The sequence below is a fragment of the Heterocephalus glaber genome, unplaced genomic scaffold (assembly GCF_053883595.1).
Source record: "Heterocephalus glaber isolate CG9 unplaced genomic scaffold, H.glaber_assembly_v1.0 deba00001610, whole genome shotgun sequence".
NCBI lineage: Eukaryota > Metazoa > Chordata > Mammalia > Rodentia > Bathyergidae > Heterocephalus > Heterocephalus glaber.
Window position 1 is genome coordinate 33,803,083 of NW_028258381.1, and position 14,340 is coordinate 33,817,422.

A 14,340-nucleotide genomic window follows, 5' to 3' on the forward strand; every position below is an offset into this window, starting at 1 on the left:
TTGCCCAGGCTGGGCTCAAACTTGTGATCCTCTTGCATCAACTTCCCAGAATTCTAGGATTACATGTGTGCGCCACCGCACCCAGATCAATAAACAGTATTTAAAAATTTCAAATAAATTGTGTCACCAGAAATTTTTTTCTCACTATTCCCCCTAGAGATTACTGCTCTACTAATCGCCACTGTTAACTAGTTCTGTGGTTGTTTTATTCAAATAATAGCATTTATACAAACAGAGAAGTAAATAATACCAAAGTTTTTTCAAAGAAACACCTGCTTTCATGGGGTTTTTTGTTTGGTTTTTGGTTTTTCTGGTACCGGGGGCTGAACTTGGGACCTTTCACTTTCAAGGCAGGCAGGGGAACCACTGAGCTAAATCCCCAGCCCCAGGACTTCTTAATCCTATAGCATCTAGTATGGCTGTGCACAGTCTCCCCAGCCTGCCCTACGTGCTCAGCAGGGGTCGATTTTGAGGGAGCCCTCAGACGTGCAGAGCACTACCCTGCTCAGCAACAGCTTCCTGGCAGGTCCTCCACTCAGGCTTTTTTCAACCTATGTATCCACAGGCCTGGTGTGGTGGCACACACCTGTAATCCCAGCACTTGGGAAGCTGAGACAGGAGGATCACAGCCTGAAGTACATAGCGAGACCCTGTCTCAAAAAAAAAATTAAAATTAAATTAAATTAAAGACCTGTGGTTCCACTTCTGAGGATTTGTTCCAATGAGACCTACAGACAGGGCAAGGGGAGTGTCCGGGAGGGTCCTAGACACACTGGAGACGCACTCGCCCCCAAGGAGGCAGCACCAGCCACAGGAAATGGACCAGGCAAGTGCACTGAGATTTGCGGAAAAGGTAGGTCGCCAAGGAAAATGTGTTAGTGTCAATGTTTTGTCTAGAAAAAGAAGTGTATCGCAATCCTCCAAAGCAGGACTCATGGCTTGTTTTATTAGTGTTTTATTAGAGTTATCCCCCTTTTAGTTTTTTAAGAATTTTTTTGAGGCCGGGAAAATGGCGGACGGAAAGGCGGGAGAGGAGAAGCCTGAGAAGCCGAAGCGAGCTGGAGCGGCCGGAGTAATGGAGGGGAAAGTTCCAGTCGCAGCGCTGAGACGCGATCAGCTGAAGAAGAAGCTCCAGACCTCCCAACAAAGCCTACAAAGATCTCCAAGTTTGGATTTGTCATAGGTAGTCAGACAACAAAGAAAGCATCAGCTATATCCATCAAACTTGGATCAAGTAAGACTAACCCTTTCAGTAGCAGCAGCTTTTAATGAAGATAAAGATAGTGAACCAGAGGAAATGCCTCCAGAGGCAAAGATGAGGATGAAGAATATTGGAAGGGATACACCAACATCAGCCAGACCAAACTCTTCCAATAAAGGAAAGCATGGGTTTTCTGATAACCAGAAGCTGTGGGAACGAAATATAAAATCTCACTTTGGGAATGTCCATGACCAAGACAATTAATTATGTGTTTTGAATTGGGGTGTGGGGTGGGTGTAAAGTTAAAAGGAACTGTTTCCTTTTTTAAAATGCTGTAAGACTATCTTTGGAGCCGCTTTTTCTTTTTCTTTTTCATTTTTTTTTAAGAGTGAGTGGTACACTAATAAGTGAGAGTTTGAAATTAGAGGTAATTTATGTTTTATATACAGATTTCAAGACATTTGCTAATTTTGTAGTTTCATGTGATTAGTTCCCAAAGGTTACAGATAATAAGGAAATCAGAAATAGTACCTTTTTAAGAATTGCATATTTTTTTAGACACAACTATTAGCACATTAAGAGGGAAGCAAAAAATAACTGTCTATTTAAAACTGTCAGCAATTACTCCTAAATTAACCCCCTCATTACCTAAACTGACTGTCTGGCTCCCAGGAACAGCCTTATAGAGAAAGGGAGAGTATTGTATTGAAAGGAAAATGTTGCTGGACTATTGACTGAAAGTAAATTTAGATAAAATAGTTTTTTTCCTTATTGGCATTTGTTTTGTTTTCATGTTATTAGGTATTGCATTGCTATCAGTGGATACAGATGCTTAGCTCTTTTACTAAAAATAATTTTTTAAAAAAATTTCTATGTGAAGTATCGTATTTGAAGTAGCCCATTTCACTTTAATGGTCTTGTCTACCTTCATTAGTCTTCAAAGAACAGCCATTTGCTACCAAAGTAAATCAGTATTTTGAATGTGCTTCTCTTGGTTTTTGTTTGTTTATTAGCTAATTCTTGTAAGCATTTCCACCAGAACTTGAGGCAAATCATAAGGAAGCTATTTCTTTTAAAATAAAAACCACCACCAAAAATTTAAATGTACATACTGATTAAGTATTTGGCTGGTTTTTATTTTTTAAAAGGTATAAACACCCCCCCCAAAAATTTAACATTCTAGAAGATGGAAGACAATAAGATGCATTTTCTGTAACTTTGTCTACACATTTACATTGCTAAGTTGTTAAATCCAATTTGAATTGAACTCACTACAGGATTTCTTATTAGAACAATTATATGGTTTATTTTAAGTGTATACATACCACCCAGTGGCCTGGACATATTGTAGGCACTGAAAATGAAAGAAAATGCATCTTCAAACACATTTTATAGAATTGTTCATCACATATACTGTTAGATTTGTGTACTGTAGGGTGTTTTGTTTTGTATTTTTGTGTTGTATATGGACTTTTTAAAAGTGACACTTAAACACATCTTTGAAAGCATAGTCACAGACAAAAGGAAAATGATAACAGTGATTTCCTTCAGAATGCCTACAATGTTAAATTTGGAGGCAGCTTCAGACTATTTTATTGGTGGTAATTACTTGCTGATCTTTTTTAATAGTAACTCCAGAGAAAAAACCTGCACATATGCCTAATAAATTGTTCTTTTACATTACAGTTTAGATTAAGCCCCAAGTAAAACAATGGAAATGTATATAGAACTATTAGTTCTTACATGATTTAATTATACCAAGATACATGAATTTAACTTTAACTGTACTTTTATATAGGCAAACTGTTCATTTTTGTCCATTTTACTGTTTGTTAAAATAACATCCCTCTCCTACATACTCTTTTCTTGACCCAAATGAAATACTAAATAAACTAAGGTCAAGATGAGGAAAAAGAAAAGAATTTTTTTTGACAACATTATATGCATTGCTTGCGAAATGGAAAAATAATGACTTAAAATCACCTGCCATGTGGCAGCCACTTTCCTCATTCAACATCTACCCCTATTTGGACATCACTCTTCCCTTCCCACAGCTGGGGCCCTGACAACAGCTCTCCCTGGTTCTGATCCCTCACCTTCCCTCCAGTTCTTTCCTCAGTTCTCAGGCAGGTGACCAGGTGACCTTCTGCCCAGGACCCTCTCCCCAGACGAGGCAAACCTGTCATCCTCACCCAACCCTGCCATTTTCACTCACTCTGCATGGGGCATAGGTAAAGGCCTACACAGGCAGATTATACAGTTGGGTAGGAGAAGACCTTGGGATACCACATTCCAGATGGCATGGGCAGCAGGGCTGACCATTTTCTAAGTTCCCCCTCCACATCCCCACCATGTCTTAGCAGGTCTGGGTCCACTAGACTCCTGGAGAGGAGAAAGCCTCTGTCTCAAAGAAACACTTGTAGGGAGCCGCACACTGCCCTACAGGAGGGGTTTCTCTCCTGGGCCTGAGAGATGAGGCCCAGTGAAGCCAGAGACTCTGGTTTCTCAGGAGAAACTAGGAGGCCATTTAAAAAAAAAAAGTTAAAGTGCTTTAATCTTTAAATATTGGCCACAAACTCACATATTCCTAAAACACTGTGAAGGGCCAACAAACATATCTGTGGCCAGTTTCAAGGGCACCTGTTAGGACGCTGGGATGTGGACTGTATTCCAGTCATCCACAGGCAGTCACTGAGCACCCTGTGCTGGGCTTGGGGGTCTGACAGCAGGCAAAACAAAGATCCCATCCTGGATGGCACTTTCACGATAGTGGTGGTGGGGAAGCAAACACTAAGTAAAATAAATTAGTTCAGACAGTAATTAAAACCAAGCCAGGGTGTGGTGGCTCACACCTGTGATCCCAGCACTCAGGAGGCTGAAGCACGAGAATCGCTGTGAGTTCGGGGCCAGCCTGGGCTACACAGTGAGCTCAAGGCCAGCCTGAACTACACAGTAAGACCCTGTCTCAAAAAAAACAATAAATAGGGCCAGGGATTTAGCTCAGTGGTTCCACCGCCTGCCTCACAAACTAAGGTCCTGAGTTCTAACCCCGGTACCAAAAATAAATAAATAAATAAATAATAAATAAAATCAAGCCAGAGGAAAAAGCAGGCCAAATGCTCAACTGTCTCATGGATGCAGGGTTTCTTGGGAGTGATGGAAAAGTTGTGGAAATAAATGCCAGTGCTGGCTGTACAATATTGTGAATCACTACATTCCACAAGTTGCAAAATTTGCTTAATTTTTTAAAATTGCAGTAAAGCTGGGCATGGTGGCACTCGCCTGTAATCCCAGTACTTGGAAGGCTGGGGCAGGAGGATGGCTGTGAGTTTGAGGCCAACATGAATTTCATATTGAGACCCTGTCTCAAAAAAAAAAAAATTGTGGTAAAATACACATCACATAAAGCTTACCTTTTTATTTATTTATTTATTTTTGGCTTTTTGAGACAAGGCCTCCCCACCTACTGAGGTTCATATGCTCTAAAGCTACCTTGGGATGGTTGTGGCTCACTGGCTGCATTGAAAAGAAGGAAAAACCTGTCAGAAGACAATGAGAAAAGAGTTACTGTCTGTATATGAAGGATGTTGAGCTCAATAGGAGAAAACTGGGTGAATTTGTCAGGAGAGTAACTTTACTATTACGTTGGGGATGTGGAGCCCAAATATGAGAAGGAAGAGATCAGATTTCTATGCTTCCTGTGGAGGAGCGAGTATGGCAAAGAGGGATCCCTGATAAATTAGCAAGAGCCTGAAAGTCAGCCCTAGCAAGAGTACTCACATAGATCTAATAGAGGCACCTGTTTAAGCTGTGGGGAATCAGGGTCATTAGTGATTCTGCCTGTCTGCACCCAGAGCTTTTATTTTATTTTGTTTGTTTGTTTGTGTTTTGTTTTTGGTACTGGGGATGGAACTCGGGTCCTTGCACCTGGGCGGTGAAACTACTGAGCTAAATCCCCGACCCACCCAGAGCTTTTTTTTGGTACTGGGGATCGAACTTGGGTCCTTGTGCTTGCCCAGCAGGCGGCAAAACCACCGAGCTAAATCCCTGGCCCACCACCCAGAGCTTTTTACAGAGGAACCTCTAGTTTTCAGAAGATCACAGGAGTAGCTTTCTTCTTTTGAGTGGTCTTTTTCCTGACAGTTTATGTGGGGCTGGCTTTATAATTACCAGTTTTTCCCAGGCTATGTCCCTCTCTTCTGTACAGGTCCTAACATAGGAGCTGGTCCGAGTTTGCCAGGCTTGGTGGCCAAGCTTTGCAGACCTGTTAGGTGGTTGAAGCTAGGCCTAGTCCTGTGAAAATGCAACTGGCCATTTCCCATGTAGAGTCTATGCTTTTTCACTGCATCCCTTGAGAAAGGACCAGTTTATTGGTTCCTCAGGGACTGGGAATAAGGCTGGAGTGTTGAGTGCTGTAAGGCTGCTCTTCTTGCCTCAGCCTTTTGATTTTCCAGAGAGACTTTAGACATGTCTCTTTGGGGTCCCCTGCAATGAATGAGTGACCTGTCTGGGAAAATACACTTCCTCCCACTTACTAGTGAATCTCTCCCTAGAAATTCTCCCTAGAATCTCTCCTCACGGGATGATTAAACACTCAAGGTTAAACATCTTACTTTTTTTTTATTCATTAAATTTATTGGTACACAATTTAGGTGAACATTATAATCACATTCATCTTAGGGAATTTGTACCTGTACATGATATATCTTAGTTCTTATTTTTTTCCCATTACTCTTCCCTCCCTTTCACCCCACCCTATTTACAGAAGCTTTGTTTCCATTATTTCCTTCTTTTCTCATTTTTTTCTTTCTCTTTTCTTTCCCACACCCCCTCCTTAGTTCCCCTTTGAACATTTTCTTCCTATTTCACAATATCTATTATACATTTTAGTTCATTTACACTTTGTTTCTCACACCAGAGAAACAATTTGATATTTACACATGTGTCTGACTTATTTCACTTAAGAGTATGGTCTCAAGGTGCATCCATTTAGCTATAAATGTCTCTAGTTTATCTTTCTTTATGGCTGAGTACTATTTCATTTTATATAAGAACCACATCTTTTTTATCCAATCACCAGTTTATGGTCATTTGGGCTGTTTCCAAGATTTAGCTATTACAGACGGTGCCACTATAACATGAGTGTGCATATATCACTGTGGTATGATGCTTTTAATTCTTTTGGGAAGATATCAAGAAGAGGGATAGTTGGGTCAAATGGAACCTCTCATTTCAGTTGTTTGAGTTATCTCCACACTGATTTCCATAGTGGTGGCACCAGTCTACACTCCCACCAACAGTGGAGAAGGGTTCCTTTTTTTCCACAACCCCATCAGCATTTGTTATTGGTTGATTTCTTGATAGCAGCCATTCTTTCTGGAGTGAGGTGGAATCTCAGCGTTGTTTTCATTTGCATTTCAAATGACTTGTGAACATCTGACAATTTTAATTGACATGTCAAAGCAGGAGTAAAGAAGCTCTAACTTGGGCTCCCCTCAACCCTAATTATGACTATAAATCTAGAGGTGGGTTTTCCAGAGAAGGAAGTTAAAACAGAAGCCAGAGGAATTGACATTGCTTACCTATGATATCCAGGGTCACCCAAGGTTTCTTGAAAGAGACAGAGATGTCCATGGACAGGGGCACTGCAGGTTGCCCTGGGCCCCTTCAGTCCTCTTCAGCAGAGTGGGAGGTGAGGGTTGTGACTGGGCTCGAACCTCTCCTCCAGCACCTCCAGTGCACATTAGCTGCTTCACACATGGAGCAGGGCTTGGGTGGTGGCTTGGTACAGTCATGTGTCCAGTGTCCAGTTTTCTTGCAGGTCTTTACTGACGCTGGGTTTTCCCTTGGACAACTTGGGTGTGCTTAAAGCATTGCCCATTGGGACAGCCATGATTTTAGTCTTTATTTTTCTCACCCCTTCTTCTTCCATCTTCATCTGATCCTGATTGTTGAATACAGAAAAGGCCATGTCCAGCAATTGGGTGATATTTGAAAATACTGGGTCTCTATGCAGTGCTAGCCTCTGGTGGAAACAGGTGGGAGAGACCCAAAGTGAGTGTCTGAGGACAGGTGCCGCGGTCCAGCCACAGCAGTCGAACAGGTTCCGAGTGGGGGTGTGAGGATGAAAGAGAAAGACAAGAAACGGGAGGCTCATGAAAGTTCCGAGCAACTTTATTGACTTTATTATTCTCTTATATAGTACTCAAGAATAGAAAACATCTTACATAAGGCACATCTGGAGATTCCCCAGGCCTTGAGACAGTCCCGTGTTTTCCCTACCCTATCTCCGTGTCCTTGTGCTGTTCTTAACAATCCTCGCCCCCGGCTTACTTTCACTTGCAATGTGTCTTTAGTATTGTAATTAACCCTTGGCTCCCCACAAGTCAGTACTTAGAATTTCGCCCCCTGCACACTTCCTATTCTCCACCAGTTGCATTAACTACTTGTAGGCCACCGGCTCCCGACATCCAGGATCATTAAAGGTATAAATTTTTAGCCAAATGTAGTGGTGCATGTCTATAATCCCAGCACTTGGGAGGCTAAGGCAAGAGGATTGCTGTGAGTTCAAGGCCAGACTGAGCTATATAGTTCAAGTCCACCCTGGAATACACAGCATGATGCTGTTTTAAAAAAGAAGGTATCAATTTTTTCTTTTGGAGAGTCTTTTAAATGACATGGTTCTTGGGCCTTTACAGAGATAGAGTCATAGAAGCCTGCACATGAGGGATTTTACACAACTTTCCTTGCCTTTTGCAGAAGAGGCCTAACTGAAGAATAGTAATTGCCATTCTATAGCCATCTTTCAACATTTCCTAGTTCATCCTAATGGCCAGGGCACTGGGATCTGCTGGGTGTTGCCCATGGTGCAACCTGGGGCCCACTGACTCATTAGAGAGAAGGGTGGAGCCCCCCAGGGGCCCCCTTAGAAACTTCTAAGAGATCAGGGTGGAGCCCCCAGGGGCTCCCTTAGCCATTTGAGAAACAGTAAACTCCTAAGAGATCAGGGTAGAACCCCGCGTAGGGGGGCTCCCTTAGAAACAGTCTCACCAGGCCAGATCAAAAGCCATAGTTCAGGTCTGAAAGCCATCAGCAGATTGTTCAGAGTCCTTGGAAAATTTACCCAGTTTTCTTTGCATTGCTGAATATCCATCTGAGAAGGCATTCAAACAGGGAGTCAGGTGGAATAGATGAAGTGTACCCTAAAATGGGCTTTGTGGGCGGGAGGAGTTGTGGGAAACCTAACAGGCCCATCCCTGGGTCACTCCTCAACTTGTTTGTAGGACCTTATAGGGAATCTCCTGGTGGTTCCCAAGCCTTTCAGCCCCAGGGTGTAACCTGATAGGGCTGAACTCCTTGGGATTAGGTCATAGAAACTGTGTAGAAACTTTCCCTGGGTCAGCTCCTAAATGGGGAATCTTACAGGATATCCTCTAGGTCAGTCTCAGAGCTGTCCAATTATCATCAGGGCCTCCCCTGGTAAAGCTGGGCTCCTTGGGGGCCAGAAGTATCTGGCCTTATGTGGGCACTGGTGCCACTTTCTCTTGAACCTTTGGATCTCCTCCTATGACAGAGTCTGGAATTGGAGTGCTCTACTGGCTGGATGCCTCTTAGCCCATTATAAAACCTCCTAATATCACAGTATGCCTGTCTAAAGAGGAGGAATAGGTGCTTTTCCTGAATAAAACCCCTAAAACCCTGATAATTTCCTGCATTTTTGTTAGATCAAGCCACAAAAGGAAAAACGTCTACTGACAAAAGAAAATTTTACAATGCAACAACCACTGGTTATACATTCTATTAGATAGGAACATAAACAAGGTTACAGTTATCACAACAAAAGCAAAAACAAGTAGCATGGAGAAAGAGCTAGTACTCTACTTTGCATACTCCCAGCCAATTGAGTTGACCTTTACATGCACATGTTCCTAAATTACCTGAATTTCTGTTAGAAAAAAATAAGGAAGGGATCTAACCAGATTTGGCAGAGAAGCAGGGATGTAGCTCATGTGCTCTCTAAAACTGGAGTCTTTAGCTATTGTATGGCTTGTGTATATATGTCCCCCTCAAAGCCTCATGCCATCATAGGTGGGGCTTTTCAGAAGTGGCTGGATCTAGTGTATGTGATGCGGGAATTAAGTGTGTAATGCTGGGATCAAGGGTGTGTGATTACTAAATTAGTTCACCAATTGGCTTGGCATAGTTCTGGGTAGGATTAAGAGTGCCCCACCCTGGGTATGAGTGCTACTCAACATCCTGGATAAACTCTAAGGGACAGAAAGAGGGCCACTCCTTGTCATTTGTTGCTTGCTGCCTTTTGCCTGCCATGAACTGTTTCTCCTCTATGATGCCCCTCAGTCATGCCATCTTGCCTTAGAGCCAGCCAACTTTGAACTGAAACCTCTACAATAAATACCTAAGGTATTTTGTCTCAACAATGAAAAAAGTAACTAAGACAGCTATTATCTATAAGGGTGAGATTCACTGGTGTCCATGAGTTCACTTGCAAGAAAGAAAATGGCAAACACAGCAGAATCACATGACCAACCAAAATAACAAATATGGCAGAAACATGTGGTTGTCCCACAGGATGAACCAATATGGCCACCAAACATGGTGGGGATCATGTAACTGACTCACAGGAGGAATCAAAATGGCTGCCAGTCATGGCAGAGGGGTGGACTAGGTTGAATCAAGGCCCCGAGAAAGGAACTCATTAAGGCTACCCAGAAATAAAAGGCTAGCTAAGAGAAAAGTGCAGAGAAGACTTTGATCACAAGCAGGGTCCCAAAGGAGAAAGCTGAACAAAGTGTTAGAGAAACAAAAATGTGAACTGAAAGTGTAAATAAAGACCAAAATGTACAATAGATACTGTGAAACAGGAAGAAAATGTTCAAATGGGAAGGGGAACTAGGGAGGAGGGAGGGGGGGAAGGAAGGATGGAAGGAAGGCAAAAGGAAAAAAGAATAGAAGGAAAAAGTGGAAACAAAGCTTTTATAAATAAGGAGGGAAAGAGGAGTTGAAGGGAAGGTAGAGAAATGGGGGGAAAAAAGAAGAATCAAGATATATACACATACCGAGTTCGATCCCCAGTACCAAAAAAAAAAGTTATATCATATACAGGTACAAATTCCATATGATGAATGTTACCATTATGTATACCTAAAATGTACCAATAAAATTAATTTCAAAAAACAAAAATGTGAGGAAAAAAAAAGTGTAGTAAACTCTAGGTTGCACACATGGAAACTACATAGTTTGCAAAAGCCCTCTTGGGCCCATGGAGGCTAAAATGGTCCGTTCATCTGCAAGTGGGCCATAGGAAGACACCCTGGCATACCCCAACCACATTGAGTAACAAAAACTGGGAAAGAGAAGACAGAAAAAGGGAAGATAAACTTGAAGCCAACCTATGGACCTCTCTTACTAGCTGAGAAAAGCACAGAGGCCATGCACTCCCCCCACCCCTACATGGTAGGACACACCAGGAAACTATTCCCCGAGCCGTGAGAAAACTTCCTGAGTTCCCCAGCTTCCATTACTTTTTACAAACCTTTAGCTCCCATCCTCTCCCTGATAACCTAAAAGAATTTGAAACTTCTGACAGACAAAAGCCCATACTGGAGAGAAAGGACAAGAAAGAGATTGGAGCTTTCCTAGGGGAGAGACAGAGGGAAAGAAAACCTAAACCTGTTCTTGGCCACAGATTTCAGAGAGAGAAAAATAAAACTGTGTTCAAAGGGCCTTGCCTGCTCCCGGCTGGCTCGCCAAAATACATAATTAGGTTTTGAGGTCTCTTTCTAGAGGTGTTTTCTAGGTTCTTTCTGTCTTGAACAAAGAATTGGTCAAGACAAGTGCAAAAGGTAGCAAGATTATACATTCATTAAAGGTAGGAAAAGAAACATGCTGTTCAGAGTGAATGTGGGCCAATTAAAAGTAGGAGAAGTTCATTTTACAGAGTGAGAGTGGACCACTACGAAAGAGACAGCATAGCAGCTTAATGGTGGCCATCTTTTGTATCTTTCACTCCTCAGGCTGATGTCAGGTCTATGGCGTCCTATCAAAACCCTACTTGATTTCTCACAAGAATTAAAGATAGCATTCTCTGATTAGTCCCAGATGCAGGCTTTGGGGACTGTTTTTCAGTGCATCCCCAAGATCTCTGTTATTGACAGGACATGCCCACTTGCTCAGCTGCTTTGACACACTCTAATCTCCTGCCTCAGAAGAAACAGAGTTTTGGGTTTTGTTTGTTTTGGTTTTTGTTTGTTTTGGTACTGGGGATTGAACCCAGAACCTTGTATAAGCTACATCCCTGGCCCTTTTATATTATTTTGAAACAGGATCTTGCTAAGTTTCCCAGGCTGGTCTCAAACTTATGACCTTCCTGCTTCAGCCTCTGGAGAAGCTGGAACTACAGGTATGCACCACCATACCCAGCTTGGAACAGATTGTCTTTGTTTGACTGACCCAATGAGGAGAGGGTTAGGGAAAAACCAAAAATTTCAGTTTAGAGACTTTAAGTTGGACATGTCATGTGATACCCAGGAAGATCCAGAGAACTGGTAGAGGGACATTTGCATCCAGGATTTGGACATCAGTGTCTGGAGGTCAGAGAGATGACGAGAAGCCCAGGAAAATTGAGGTTATCCTGAGTTAGGGTGGGCCCTAAATCAATGGCAAGTGACTTTACAAAAAAAAAGAGAAAGACAGAGAAGAAAACACACTGAGACAGAGGCCACACAGGGGCAGAGGCTGGATGAAGCAGCCACAAACTGCCTGGAGCCTCCAAAAACAGAAAGGGACCAGGAAACACCTTCCCTTGAGCCCAACAAAGTCTCCTACAACAGGACACACCCTGGCTGGTAAGGTCTCCAGTCTTATGAAGTGGAGATTGCCCTTTTTTCCTGTGTCTTTTAGCAGCACTCCTGTCTGTGGCTTTAGGAATGGATGGGAAGTCAAAGGCAACAGAGCCCCTTGTCAGTAGTGAACATTGGGGTATAGGTTTTTGAATTCTGGAATTTAGAAACACTGGCCCAAGTGGAGATTGTCCCAGCTCTCTGCCTCATTTCTTTACCACTCTCTAGGGAGACATGCCCTGAACCACAGCAGTCCCAGGAGCTGCACTTGCTGACTGCGGCTGAAGACAACCCAGGGGAAGAGAAAACATTTCCTTTGTGGTGTTTCCCGCCTAAAGCAGGAACCCCTGGCAAGCAGGATGAGAACCTGCTCCTAGAGAAGTGAGATTGTTTCCTTAAGGGAAAGGGATTTTTATCTGATGGCTGACTTTCCAAACAGCTTTTCACTGTTTAGTCTAGGAGAAATGACTGCAGTAATTTTCAGTTATATATTTTAAAAAAGGGATTTTTGCCAGGTGTGGTGGCTCACAACTATAAATAATTCTCCCAGCACTCTGTAGGCTGAGGCAGGAGGATCACAAGTTTGAGCCCAGCCTGGGCAATTTAGTGAGAACCTGTCTCAAGAGAAAACGGCTGGGCTAGGGATTTAGCTCAGTGGCACTGTGCCTGCCTCGAAAAGCACAGGTCCGAGTTCAATGCCCAGTACTGCAAAAAAAAAAAAAAAAAGAAAGAAAGAAAACAGGGCTGATGATGTAGCTCAGTGCAAAGGCCCTGGATTCAATCCCCAGTAGTGGGGCAAGGGTGTTATGTTGATTTTCTGCTGGCCCTGCCCTTGGATCCCCATGCAGCACCCTAATCCAGATGGCATGAAGCCTCTGGGCTCAGGTTTCTTAGCCAGTCCTTATTCCTCTCTAAGGAGTCAAGTTCTGTTTACAACCAAAAGGCAGAATCTGCTACCAATTCTGATGTGTGAGCTCGTGGAGCCACAAGAACTTCTGCCAGCTCAGAGCTTGGTACAGCAGACCTTGGCTTCCCCCAACCCTGCAGCAAAGAAAGACAGTGGCTGTGGAGACAGTGAGCACACACACCAGCTGCATCCCCTGCTGCCAGCCTGGCCATTGCCTTGGTTTCCCTTGCTGTGAAACAGCAATAGCTACAGTGCAAGAGCTGTGGGACCAACACTTGGGGGTACACCATGTTACCAGCACCCTCCTCTGAAAGGAGCCCAACCAGGCAGAAGAATCCACATCCAGAATGTATTTGGGGCACAGGACCCCAGGTCCCTGTCTTCTCCTTGTCCTTGTTTCTCCCCTAGCAGGCCCTACAGATCAAGGCCTACAGGATGCTATGCTGGCTGCCAGAGTGGGGAAGCAGAAGCCAGTCTTGGGGGTGAGGTCCCTTTATTTCAACATCTGTCCTCTGGAGTCAGAGGCCCAGGAGTGGCTCCAGGACAGGGTTGAGACAGGTGTGTGGGCATGACCATCTGTTAAAGTCTTTCTAACAAACAGATATGACTGAGGAATACATTGATTCAGGGTTGTAACAGCAATATGAGGCCCATTAATGCTAATGCATTATTTAATAAAGTTAGCCAGGCATGAAAGAACAAGCCTGAAGTCTCAGCACTCTGGGAGGCTGAGTCAGGAAAAGAGTCCAAGTGCAGCCTGGGCGACCTAATGACTTGGCCAGACCCCATCTCAAGATTAAAAAAATTGTTTTTGAAACTAGTTCAGGGTGGCCTTGAACTCACTGTGTAGCTCAGACTGGCCTCAAACTCAGGGCAATCCTCCTGCCTCAGCCTCCTGAGTGCTGGAATTACAGGCATGGGCCACCATACCCACCGCCATCAAAATAAAGTTCTTAAAAGGGCTGGCTGGAGGTGTGTGTGGTGGCACAAACCTGTAATTTCAACACTTGGGAGGCTGAGGGAGGAGGATTACCCTGAGTTTGAGGCCAGCCTGGGCTACACAGTGAGTGAGTTCAAGATCAGCCTAAACTACATTGGAGACCCTGTCTCAAAAAGCCTATATATATATGGCTAGGGACATAGTTCAGTGGGAAGGCCTTGGGTTCAATCCATAGTACCCAGCCAAAGAGTCAAAGTTTGTATATTTAAACTATGAGAGGGCCAGGAATTTAGCTCAGTGGTGCTGCCACCTGCCTCACAAGTGCAAGGTCCCTAGTTCAATCCCCGGTACCAAAAAAAAGAAGAAGAAGAAGAAGAAGAATATAAACTATGAGAGAAAAGTGAGGGATAGGTAATAAACCCAGAAAACCAGT

The 14,340-nt window shown here is 43.4% G+C and overlaps 1 pseudogene; it reads left to right on the plus strand.

Moving 5' to 3' along the window:
* The first annotated feature begins 49 nt into the window (after nt 1–49).
* LOC110348249 (PEST proteolytic signal-containing nuclear protein pseudogene) lies at nt 50–2,186 on the plus strand (annotated as a pseudogene).
* Nucleotides 2,187–14,340: the final 12,154 nt, after the last annotated feature.